The sequence below is a fragment of the Scyliorhinus canicula genome, chromosome 19 (assembly GCF_902713615.1).
Source record: "Scyliorhinus canicula chromosome 19, sScyCan1.1, whole genome shotgun sequence".
In the NCBI taxonomy this organism is placed as follows: Eukaryota; Metazoa; Chordata; class Chondrichthyes; order Carcharhiniformes; family Scyliorhinidae; genus Scyliorhinus; species Scyliorhinus canicula.
This window is the reverse complement of record NC_052164.1, coordinates 51,207,564-51,220,160: the sequence shown is the minus strand read 5'-3', so window position 1 is coordinate 51,220,160 and position 12,597 is coordinate 51,207,564. Positions and strand designations below refer to the sequence as shown.

Below are 12,597 nucleotides of genomic sequence, written 5' to 3'. Positions count from 1 at the left end.
TTTCCCCATTAGTATCAATGCTGTTATAACATGGTATATTGCAGTGTACACCCAGCCTGCCTATGTACCAGTGTACACCCAGCCTCCCCGTGTCCCAGTGTACACCCAGCCTGCCTATGTACCAGTGTACACCCACCCTCCCTTTGTCCCAATGTATACCCAGCCTCCCTGTGTCCCAGTGTACACCCAGTCTGCCTGTGTCCCAGTGTACACCCAGTCTGCCTGTGTCCCAGTGTACACCCAGTCTGCCTGTGTCCCAGTGTACACCCAGCCTCCCTGTGTCCCAGTGTACACCCAGTCTGCCTGTGTCCCAGTGTACACCCAGTCATCCTTTGTCCCAGTGTACACCCAGTCTGCCTGTGTCCCAGTGTACACCCAGTCTGCCTGTGTCCCAGTGTACACCCAGCCGCCCTGTGTCCCAGTGTACACCCAGCCGCCCTGTGTCCCAGTGTATACCTAGCCTCCCTTTGTCCCAGTGTACACCCAGTCTGCCCGTGTTCCAGTGTACACCCAGTCTGTCCGTGTTCTAGTGTGCACCCAGCCTGCCTGTGTCCCAGTGTACACCCAGCCTGCCTGTGTCCCAGTGTATACCCAGCCGCCGTGTCCCAGTGTACACCCAGCCGCCCTGTGTCCCAGTGTACACCTAGCCTCCCTTTGTTCCAGTGTATACCCAGTCTGCCCGTGTTCCAGTGTACACCCAGTCTGCCCGTGTTCCAGTGTACACCCAGTCTGCCCGTGTTCCAGTGTACACCCAGCCTGCCTGTGTCCCAGTGTACACCCAGCCTGCCTGTGTCCCAGTGTATACCCAGCCGCCGTGTCCCAGTGTACACCCAGTCTGCCCGTGTTCCAGTGTACACCCAGCCTGCCTGTGTCCCAGTGTATACCCAGTGATGTACCATCAATTGGAAGCGAGACACGATGAAGATCCAAACTGTGGCTCTAATCAGCTAGTTGTTAGCCCGGTGGTCAACTACAGAGAAAGGCCGACCGCCGGGAAACCTGGGTACTTATACACCGCCTCGGAGGCGGGGTCTCCTTGCCTCTCGACCAATTGGTGAGCAGTCACATGACTAGTCCCAGCCAATCAGACGAGAGGCACATGACCAGCCAGAGCCAATGGGAAACCAATGCTCTGCACTAATGGCAGTGCTCCCACTCATATCACCACATTCCCCCCTTGTGGAGAAATAAGGCGGGGGGAGGGGGTGTGAGGGGAAGGGGGGGGTCCGAGGACTGGTGATATGAGTAGAGATAATCGAAGATATGGGCTGCCCACTGACTTGTGGCAAAAATAAACAATACTACATACTACATACTAAACAAAATTACAATAGAGACCAATAAAGTTCCATGGCTGCATCAGATGGTCACGATCAGCCTGTCGGGTGCCCGTGATGTTCTGGTGGACCGTTCATAGTGGAGCCGGTGACGTCGTGCCGATGGTCGTCCTTGCCTCCGGGAGCGTCGGTCGTAGATGGGTCTCCGTACCCCGGGCCGAGTCGGGGGAGACGCTGTAATCGGATAAGGGGGGGTATATGCGCTGGGTCGTGGGGGCGCGGGGGCCGCTGGGGGGAATTGGGGTTGGGCCCCGTGTTGATGAAGGGGGAGAAGGCCGCACGCCGGCGGGTGCCAGGTCCCGAAGCGAGACCGTATCCTGCCGACCGTCGGGATACTCCATGTACGCATACTGCGGGTTGGCGTGGAGTAACTGGACTCGCTCAACCAACGGGTCGGACTTGTGCACCCGCACATGCTTCCGGAGCAAGATGGGCCCGGGAGTGGCCAGCCAGGTCGGGAGAGGGGATCCTGAGGACGACTTCCTGGGGAAAACAAGAAGACGGTCATGAGGTGTTTGATTAGTGGTAGTACAGAGGAGAGACCGGATTGAATGCAGGGCGTCGGAGATAACCTCTTGCCAACGGGGGATAGGGAGATCTCTGGGCCGTAGGGCCAGCAGGATGGTCTTCCAAATGGTGCCATTCTCCCGCTCGACCTGACCGTTACCCCGGGGGTTATAACTGGTCGTCCTACTAGAGGCTATGCCCCTGCTGAGCAGGAATTGACGCAGTTCGTCACTCATAAAGGAGGACCCCCGGTCTCTGTGGATGTACGCGGGGTAACCGAACAGGGAGAAGATGGATAGGAGGGCCTTTATGACGGTTGTTGTGGTCATGTCGGGACAGGGGATGGCGAAAGGGAAGCGGGAGTACTCGTAACACTCAGGAAATATGTGTTACGGTTGTTGGAGGGGAGGAGACCCTTGAAGTCTATACTGAGACGTTCAAAGAGGCGGGATGCCGTGATCAGATGCGCTCGTTCGGGTCGGTAGAAGTGCGGTTTGCACTCGGCGCAGACGTGGCAGTCCCTGGTGACGGTCCTGACTTCCTCAACGGAGTAGGGCAGGTTGCGGATCTTAATAAAAGGGTAAAAACGAGTGATCCTTGGCTGGCAGAGGTCCGTGTGGAGGGAGCGGAGGCGGTCAATCTGCGCGTTGGCGCAGGTACCGCGGGATACGGCATCGGAAGGCTCATTGAGCTTCCAAGGACAATACAAGATATCGTAGTTGTACGTGGACAACTCGATCCGCCACCACAAGATCTTGTCGTTCTTGATCTTGCCCCTTTGTGCATTATCAAACATGAAAGCTACTGACCGTTGGTCTGTGAGGAGGGTAAACCTCCTGCCGGCCAGATAGTGCCTTCAATATCGCACAGCTTCGACTATGGCCTGTGCCTCCTTTTCCACCGAGGAATGACGGATTTCGGAAGCGTGGAGGGTTCGTGAGAAGAAGGCCACGGGTCTGCCCGCTTGGTTCAGGGTGGCCGCCAGAGCTACGTCAGATGCGTCGCTCTCGACCTGGAATGGGAGGGACTCGTCGATAGCGCGCATCGTGGCCTTTGCGATATCCGCTTTGATGCGGCTAAAGGCCCAGCCGGCCTCCATCGACAGGGGAAAGGAGGTGGACTGGATGAGGGGGCTGGCTTTGTCGGCGTAATTGGGGACCCACTGGGCGTAATAGGAGAAGAAGCCCAGGCAGCGTTTGAGGGATTTGAGGGAGTTGGGGAGAGGGAGTTCCATCAAAGGGCGCATGCGTTCGGGATCGGGGCCTATCACTCCGTTACGCACTACGTAGCCGAGGATGGCTAGACGGTCGGTGCGAAACATGCACTTATCCTTATTGTAGGTTAAATTAAGGAGTTTCGCGGTTCGGAGGAATTTTTGAAGGTTGATGTTATGGTCCTGCTGGTCGTGGCCGCAGATGGTGACGTTATCGAGGTACGGGAAGGTAGCCCGTAACCCATGCTTGTCGACCATTCGGTCCATCTCCCGTTGGAAGACCGAGACCCCATTTGTGACACCGAATGGAACCCTGAGGAAGTGGTAGAGGCGCCCATCAGCCTCAAACGCGGTGTACTTGCGGTCACTCACGCGGATGGGGAGCTGGTGGTAGGCGGACTTAAGGTCCACCGTGGAAAAGACTTTGTATTTCGCGATCATGTTAACCAGGTCGGAAATACAGGGGAGAGGGTACGCGTCCAGCTGCGTAAACCTGTTGATGGTCTGACTGTAACCGATGGCCATCCGGTTTTTCTCCCCAGTCCGAACTACCAGCACTTGGACTCGCCAGGGACTGTTGCTGGCCTCGATAACTCCTTCCTTAAGGAGCCTCTGGACCTCGGACCCGATGAAGGTCCGGTCCTGGGCACTGTATCGTCTGCTCCAGGTGGCGGCAGGTTTATAATCTGGGGTGAGATTAGCAAACAAGGAAGGTGGGTCCACTTTGAGGGACGCGAGGCTGCAGACAGTAAGGGGGGGGAATAGGGCCGCCGAATTGGAAGGTTAAGCTCTGCAGGTTGCACTGGAAATTCAGGCCCAAGAGTGCTGGAGCGCATAGACGGGGGAGAATGAGGAGTTTGTAGTTTTTGAAAACCCTCCCCTGGACCGTGAGGTCCGCTATGCAGCACCCGGTGATTTGGACGGAATGCGAACCCGAGGCCAATTCGATTTTATGCTTAACTGGGTGGATAGGGAACGCGCAGCGTCTTACCGTGTCAGGGTGGACGAATCTTTCCGTGCTCCCGGAGTCCAGTAGGCATTTCATCTTGTGTCCGTTGAGCTGGATTGTTGTCATAGTCTTGGCGAGCGAGCGTGGTCGCGACTGGTCGAGAGTGATGGAAGCAAGTCGTGGCGAGAGTTCCAGGTCATCCTCGGTGGCAGAGTAATCGCTGGCAGGGCCTTGGGTGTTGACCCAAGACAGCGGCGCCCAGGACCCGCAGGTGGAGCCGGGGCCCCAAGATGACGGTGCCCATGACCCGCGCGTGGCGTCCGGGGCCCAAGATGGCGGCGCCCGTGGGGACCTCGTGGCAGCTGGGGGCAGTGTTAGTGGCGTATGCGGGCCGGTTGAGGCAGCTGGGAGCGGGGGTCGGGAGGACCGTGGGCCTGTTGCGGTTGGTCGGGAGGCAGGCCGGAGAGGTCGTTGCGGGGCCCGGGGGGGGCAATCCACGGTCGCTGCGCGGAACAGCAGCGACCGACTTGGTCTGGCAGACCACCGCGTAGTGGCCCTTCTTCCCGCAGCTCTTACACAGAGCGGAGTGGGCCAGGCAGCGCGGGCGGGGGTGCTTGGAGAGACCAAAAAAATAGCAGCGGGGCCCCGCTAGCTTGTTGGAGCGTCCCGCAGCGCAGGCCTGGGGGGGGGGGGTCGGGGTCAGCGGAGGACAGGGGTGGCGCGTGCCACGATGTCCAGGGGGTTGCTGCGCGGCCGGGGGCGTATGCGCGGGCGTTTAGGTCAGCGACCTCCAGGGAGGTTGCAAGGGTCCGTGCCTCAGCTTGGTTGAGGGCGTTCTTCTCCAGCAATCGTTGGTGGATAGAAGGGGACTGCATGCCAGCAACGTAAGCGTCTCTAATTAAAAGTTCCATGTGCTCAGTCGCCAAAACTTGGGGACAGGCGCACATTCTCCCTAGAGCTGAGAGGGCCTGGTAAAACTCGTCGCGTGACTCACCGGGGAACTGCTGTCTAGTCGTCAGGAGATGCCGTGCGTATACTTTGTTGACCGGCCGGGGAAAGTGTCCTTTCAGGATATCCATGGCCACATCATAATCCTTTTCGTCCTCAATCATTGAATATACCGCCGTGCCCACGCACGAGTGGTGGATGTGGAGTTTCTGCTCCTTGGAGGGTTTGCTGACTGCAGTTGTCAGGTAACTGTTGAAGCACGTCTGCCGATGTTAAAGATTGCAGATGCATTTGAGGCATGCAGGCTGGTGCGGAGGCAGTCAGGCTTGATGCGTAGCTCCATTCCAAAATTCTAGCTGATTAAATTGCTGTACCATCAATTGGACGCGAGACACAATGAAGATCCAAACTGTGGCTTTAATCAGCTAGTTGTTAGCCCAGTGGTCGACTACAGCGAAATGCCTACCGCCGGGAAACCTGGGTACTTATACCCCGCCTCGGAGACGGGGTCTACTTGCCTCTCGACCAATTGGTGAGCAGGCACATGACTAGTCCCAGCCAATCAGATGAGAGGCACATGACCAGCCAGAGCCAATGGGAAATCAGTGTTCTGCACCAATGGCAGTGCTCCCACTCATATCACCACACACAGCCGCCCTGTGTCCCAGTGTATACCCGGCGTCCCTGTGCTCCAGTGTACACCCAGCCTTCCTGTGTCCCAGTGTACACCCAGCCTCCCCGTGTTCCAGTGTATACCCAGCCTCCCCGTGTCCCAGTGTACACCCAGCCTCCCTGTGTCCCAGTGTATACCCAGCCTCCCTGTGTCCCAGTGTACACCCAGTCCTCCTGTGTCCCAGTGTATACCCAGCCTTCCTGTGTTCCAGTGTACACCCAGCCTTCCTGTGTCCCAGTGTACACCCAGCCTTCCTGTGTCCCAGTGTACACCCAGCCTCCCCGTGTTCCAGTGTATACCCAGCCTCCCCGTGTCCCAGTGTACACCCAGCCTCCCTGTGTCCCAGTGTACACCCAGCCTCCCTGTGTCCCAGTGTATACCCAGCCTCCCTGTGTCCCAGTGTACACCCAGTCCTCCTGTGTCCCAGTGTATACCCAGCCTCCCTGTGTCCCAGTGTACACCCAGTCTGCCTGTGTCCCAGTGTACACCCAGTCTGCCTGTGTCCCAGTGTACACCCAGCCTCCCTGTGTCCCAGTGTACACCCAGTTTGCCTGTGTCCCAGTGTACACCCAGCCTCCCCGTGTTCCAGTGTATACCCAATCTGCCTGTGTCCCAGTGTACACCCAGCCTGCCTGTGTCCCAGTGTACACCCAGTCTGCCTGTGTCCCAGTGTACACCCAGTCTGCCTGTGTCCCAGTGTACACCCAGCCTCCCCGTGTCCCAGTGTACACCCAGTCTGCCTGTGTCCCAGTGTATACCCACCTCCCTGTGTCCCAGTGTACACCCAGCCTCCCTGTGTCCCAGTGTACACCCAAACTCCCTGTGTCCCAGTGTACACCCAGCCTCCCCGTGTCCCAGTGTACACCTAGCCTCCGTGTGTCCGAGTGTACACCCAGCTTCCCAGTGCCCCAGTGTACACCCAGTCTGCCTGTGTCCCAGTGTACACCCAATCTGCCTGTGTCCCATTGTACACCCAGTCTGCCTGTGTCCCAGTGTACACCCAGTCTGCCTGTGTCCCAGGGTACACCCAGCCTGCCTGTGTCCCAGTGTACACCCAGCTGCCCTGTGTCCCAGTGTACACCCAGTCTGCCTGTGTACCAGTGTACACAAAGTCTGCCTGTGTCCCAGTGTACACCCAGTCTGCCTGTGTCCCAGTGTATACCCAGCCTCACTGTGTCCCAGTGTACACCCAGCCTCCGTGTCCCAGTGTACACCCAGCCTCCCTGTGTCCCAGTGTACACCCAGTCTGCCTGTGTCCCAGTGTACACCCAGCCTGCCTGTGTCCCAGTGTACACCCAGTCTGCCTGTGCCCCAGTGTACACCCAGTCTGCCTGTGTCCCAGTGTACACCCAGTCTGCCTGTGTCCCAGTGTACACCCAGTCTGCCTGTGTCCCAGTTTACACCCAGTCTGCCTGTGTCCCAGTGTACACCTAGCCTCCCTGTGTCCCAGTGTACACCTAGCCTCCCTGTGTCCCAGTGTACACCCAGTCTGCCTGTGTCCCAGTGTACACCCAGCCTGCCTGTGTCCCAGTGTACACCCAGACTGCCTGTGTCGCAGTTTACACCCAGTCTGCCTGTGTCGCAGTGTACACCTAGCCTCCCTGTGTCCCAGTGTACACCCAGTCTGCCTGTGTCCCAGTGTACACCCAGCCTGCCTGTGTCCCAGTGTACACTCAGTCTGCCTATGTCCCAGTGTACACCCAGCCTCCCTGTGTCCCAGTGTACACCCAGTCTGCCTGTGTCCCAGTGTACACCCAGCCTGCCTGTGTCCCAGTGTACACCCAGTCTGCCTGTGTCCCAGTGTACACCCAGTCTGCCTGTGTCCCAGTGTACACCCAGTCTGCCTGTGTCCCAGTGTACACCCAGTCTGCCTGTGTCCCAGTGTACCCCCAGTCTGCCTGTGTCCAAGTGTGCACCCAGTCTGCCTGTGTCCCAGTGTACACCTAGCCTCCCTGTGTCCCAGTGTACACCCAGCCTTCCTGTGTCCCAGTGTACACCCAACCTCCCTGTGTCCCAGTGTACACCCAGCCTGCCTGTGTCCCAGTGTACACCCAGTCTGACTGTGTCCCAGTGTACCAGTCTGCCTGCGTCCCAGTGTACACCCAGTCTGCCTGTGTCCCAGTGTACACCCAGTCTGCCTGTGTCCCAGTGTACACCCAGTCTGCCTGTGTCCCAGTGTACACCCAGTCTGCCTGTGTCCCAGTGTACACCCAGCCTGCCTGTGTCCCAGTGTACACCCAGTGTGCCTGTGTCCCAGTGTACACCCAGTCTGCCTGTGTCCCAGTGTACACCCAGTCTGCCTGTGTCCCAGTGTACACCCAGTCTGCCTGTGTCCCAGTGTACACCCAGTCTGCCTGTGTCCCAGTGTACACCCAGTCTGCCTGTGTCCCAGTGTACCCCCAGTCTGCCTGTGTCCAAGTGTGCACCCAGTCTGCCTGTGTCCCAGTGTACACCTAGCCTCCCTGTGTCCCAGTGTACACCCAGCCTTCCTGTGTCCCAGTGTACACCCAACCTCCCTGTGTCCCAGTGTACACCCAGCCTGCCTGTGTCCCAGTGTACACCCAGTCTGACTGTGTCCCAGTGTACCAGTCTGCCTGCGTCCCAGTGTACACCCAGTGTGCCTGTGTCCCAGTGTACACCCAGTCTGCCTGTGTCCCAGTGTACACCCAGTGTGCCTGTGTCCCAGTGTACACCCAGTCTGCCTGTGTCCCAGTGTACACCCAGCCTGCCTGTGTCCCAGTGTACACCCAGTGTGCCTGTGTCCCAGTGTACACCCAGTGTGCCTGTGTCCCAGTGTACACCCAGTCTGCCTGTGTCCCAGTGTACACCCAGTGATACCCATAAATTGTCCCAATGAGCCTGCTCCGCCACTCAAAACGATCGTGGATAGAATAGATCAGAATATATTTTTTAAAGATGTGAACTTGTAAATGTTGATGTTCAGAGAAAACTGGGGATGCGAGTACAGGGATCGCAGAGAGTTAGCATGCAGGTACAGCAATTAGGAAAGCAGATGTCATGTGAGCCTTGCAGGAGGATTGGAGTCCAAGAATAAAGACGTCTTGTTTCTGTTGTACAGGGGCTTTGGTGAGACCACATCTTGGAATACTGTGTGCAGTTGTGGGCTCCATATTTAAGGAGCAATATACTTGCAGTGATGGCCATACAGCGAAGGTTCACAAGATTCACCCCTATATTGTGGGATTTATGGAGAGGGATTCTCCGACCCCCGCCGGGTTGGTGAATCCCGGGGGGGGAGGTGAATCCCCCTCCACTGCCGGCTGCCGTATTCTCCAGCGCCAGTGTTCGGGCGGGGGTGGAATTCACGCCACGCCGGTCGGGGGCCGTTGGCAGCGCCCCCCCCCCCCCGTCAATTTTCCAGGCCCCGATGGGCCGAGCGGCAGCTCGTTTTTGGCCAGTCCCGCCAGCATGGATTGGACATGGTCCCACATGGCGGGACCTGGCAGGTAAGTTGGCTGGTGCGGTCCGCGGAGGCGGCGCGGGGGGGAACCGACCCAGGGGGTGGCCCCCAGGGTGGCCTGGCCCGCAATTAGGGCCCACTGATCTGTGGGCGGGCCTGTGCCATGGGGGCACTTCTTCCTTCCGCCCCGGCCCCTGTAGGGCTCCGCCATGGCCGGCGCAGAGAAGACACCTCCCTGCGCATGCACCAGAATACGCCGGTCGGTCTGGTTCTGCGCATGCGCTAACTCGTGCAGTCCCTTCGCCGCGACAATCCCTCCTGCATCGGCCTAGCCCCGGAATTGCGGAAAATTCCGCTACCTTTGACGCCGGCGCGGGCCATCGTGCCGATCACGGACAATCCCGTCTACGATGAGAGGCTTGAGTAAATTGGGTTTATATTCTCTGGAGCTTTGAAGAATGAGAGGTGATCTTAAAAGCTACAATTTTCCCTGCCTACCCCACCTGTCGCACGTAACCTTTGACTCCCTTGCCATTTGGTGATGGGTTACGTTTTTATTCTGAGTCCGGCTGGCCAATGGTCTTTTCCCTCTCTTGTGAGCCACTCTCCTGGGATAAGACATCGCCGCATAGCTCATCTTAGATACATAGAACATACAGTGCAGAAGGAGGCCATTCAGCCCATCGAGTCTGTACCAACCCACTTAAGCCCTCACTTCCACCCTATCCACATAACCCACTAACCCCTCCTAACCTTTTTGGACACTAAGGGAAATTTGGCATGGCCAATCCACCTAACCTCCACGTCTTTGGACAGTTTCTCTCTATCTTCTTAAACGTCTCAATCAGATCACCTCTTAATCTTCTAAACTCTCAGAGTCTATAAACCTAATCCCTGAATTCTGTCCTCATAATTTAACCCTTTAAGCCACAGTGTAGTTCAGATTGAATCTTCACCGCACCCTCTCCAACACCAGGATGTCCTTCCTGAGGTGCGGTGCCCAGGACTGAGCACAATGGGTGCGATTCTCCCAAAGGAAGACAAAGTGCCGACGCCGGAGTGAAAACCGGAGTGTTTCACTCCGGCGTTGGAGGCCGCTCTTCGCCCCCTATTCTCCCACCCACAGGGGGCTAGGAGCGGCGGCGCGTCAATCTCGCACGCCGGACCTTGACGCTTGCGTCAAAGCGGCGCCGCCTGAATGACGCGGCCGGCGGCGCCTAAATGACATCACCCGCACATGCGCAGGTTGGCCGGCGCCAACCCGCTCATGCGCAGTTGCCGTCTTCCCCTCCGCTGCCCCGCAAGACATGGAGGATTGATCCTGCAGGGAGGCAGAGGGAAAAGAGTGCGTCTTTCAGAGACGCCGGCCCGACGATCAGTGGGCACTGATCATGGGCCAGACCCCTCCTGAGCACTCCCCTGGTGCTCGATTCTCCCTCCACCCCCCACAGGCCGCACACGCAGCCTTCACGCGCTGTTCACGCCGGCAGCGACCAGGTGTGGTTGGCGCCGGTGTGAACCGGTCAGATTCGGCAGGCCGCTCGGCCCATCTGGGCCGGAGAATCGCCGCTCGACACGCCGTTTTGGGGGGGTGGGAGAATCGCGTGCGGGTGCCAGGGCGGCGTGGCATGATTCGCCTGGCACTCCCGCGATTCTCCCACCCGGCGTGGGGGTCGGAGAATCGCGCCCAATACATCACCGAAAGTCTGACCATGCAACTGAAAAATCACATCCTCCTCTTTCTATTCAACACCACCTTAAGAAAAAGGCCAGCACCCCATCAGCGTTTGTGATTGCTTTTGTATTTGGCCACTTGCTTTTAGTGATTATGTATATAAACTCCCCAAATCTTCTTCCTAGCCTCTCAGCATTAGGAAAATGTTCTGCTCATTCTCAGGTCTCAAGTGAAGTATCTCACACACATTGAGTCGGCACGCTGGCACAGTGTTAGCACTGCTGTCTCACGGCGCCAGAGACCCGGGTTAGATTCCAACTTTGGATGACTGTCTATGTTGAGATTGCACATTCTCCCCGTGTCTGCGTGGGTTTCCTCCGGGTGCTCCGGATTCCTCCCACCGTCCAAAGATGTGCAGGTTAGGTGGATTGGACAGGCTAAATCGCCCCTTCGTGTCCAGGGTTGTGCAGGTTATGTTACAGGGATGGGGGAGTGGACTTGGGTAGGGTGGTCTTTCGGATGGTCGGTGCAGACTTGATGGGCCAAATGGCCGCCTTCTGCACTGAAGGGATTCTATGATTCTTTGAACTCAGTTAAAAGTTCAGTTAATAATGCCTCTTTGAAACTCTCCTGCTCGTAATGACACAATATACCATGCCTCCTAATTAAGGTAAATCTTTAAATGTTCAACGAGACTGAGTCTGTAAGGTGAGGATCTTGTCTGTCAGTTCTATATGAAAGATACACAGAGCATGGGATTGTTCTGTGTTTGTCCTGAACATTGCCTGTGCCAGGAGTCAAGTACCGATCTAGGATTGGTCTCCTCCTGGTGGTTGATTGATGAAATGGCACCAATTGCACTCCACAGCACAGGAAACCTCAACACCGGGGGGGAGCTCTCAGGGTTTCTGCCTGGTAGTTTAATTGCAGCTCACAGCTTGTGTAGAGCCAGAAGGGTTTAAAAACCTTTAAATACCCTTACTCAACAAAAATGCTTCAAACTTAATCCCGAAAGCTCCAATTCATTCCCGTGTGAGTTCCAACTTTCCACTATCCTGTGTGAAAAATTATTCCTAATTCGACTCCTGAATAGCCACATGCTTTCGATCTCCTCACAGAGCCAATAATTTCCCTGTTCTCAGTTCAAACAATATGACCCAAAATCTCCTAAACACAAGAGGTGTTTGCAGCCTGTCCCCTCAATGTAACCCCTTAGGCCCCCCCAGCAGCTTTATGAACCATATGTTGGGTCCAGTCACAACCTCCATGACACGCTCTCCTTCCTTGCTCAATGATCAGAATCAGACTGTGTGAATTGTCCATGTCCCAGGTTGACCTGAGCTTCTGATCACGTTTCCTCCCTGTCGCTGAAACCTGGATCCACAATTCTGCCACCTCGGTGGCCTTGAGGTGTTCCTCTCAGGTGGACTCCACCTCAGTATCGCTGCTAATCCTGGAATCACTGAGAGACAAGGGGGGAAGAGAAAGGCACAAAATCATTGGGGGGGGGTTTTCACTGGAGCAGTGGAGGGTCAGCAGGGGAGCTAATCGGGACTTTAAAGATTGTAAAAGGCTTCGAGAGGGAACGTAGATTGTTTGCAGTGACTGGAGAAAGGATAACGAGGGAAAAGGCAAATGATTGTCACCGAGGGAATGATTGGAGTGGGGGGGGGGGGCGAGATTCTCCATTGCCGATGCCGAAATCGGCAGCGATTTGACGCCGGTCAGCCATGCTCCGTCTCCTCAGAAATGTCGTCATCGCATCGCGCGCCATTGCAACGGCGCTGGTGCATTATTGGCTGACCCTCCCGCGATGCTCCGGCCCCGATTGGCCAAATTCCCAATGGCGTGGGACACGTGTGGTCTCGGCCATG

The 12,597-nt window shown here is 56.9% G+C and overlaps 1 protein-coding gene across 1 annotated transcript in view; it reads left to right on the top strand.

Annotated features, from left to right (window-relative positions):
* kcnh6a (potassium voltage-gated channel, subfamily H (eag-related), member 6a) overlaps positions 1-12,597 on the top strand; it is a 357,081-nt gene that overhangs the window by 304,760 nt on the left and 39,724 nt on the right. The window lies entirely within an intron of this gene.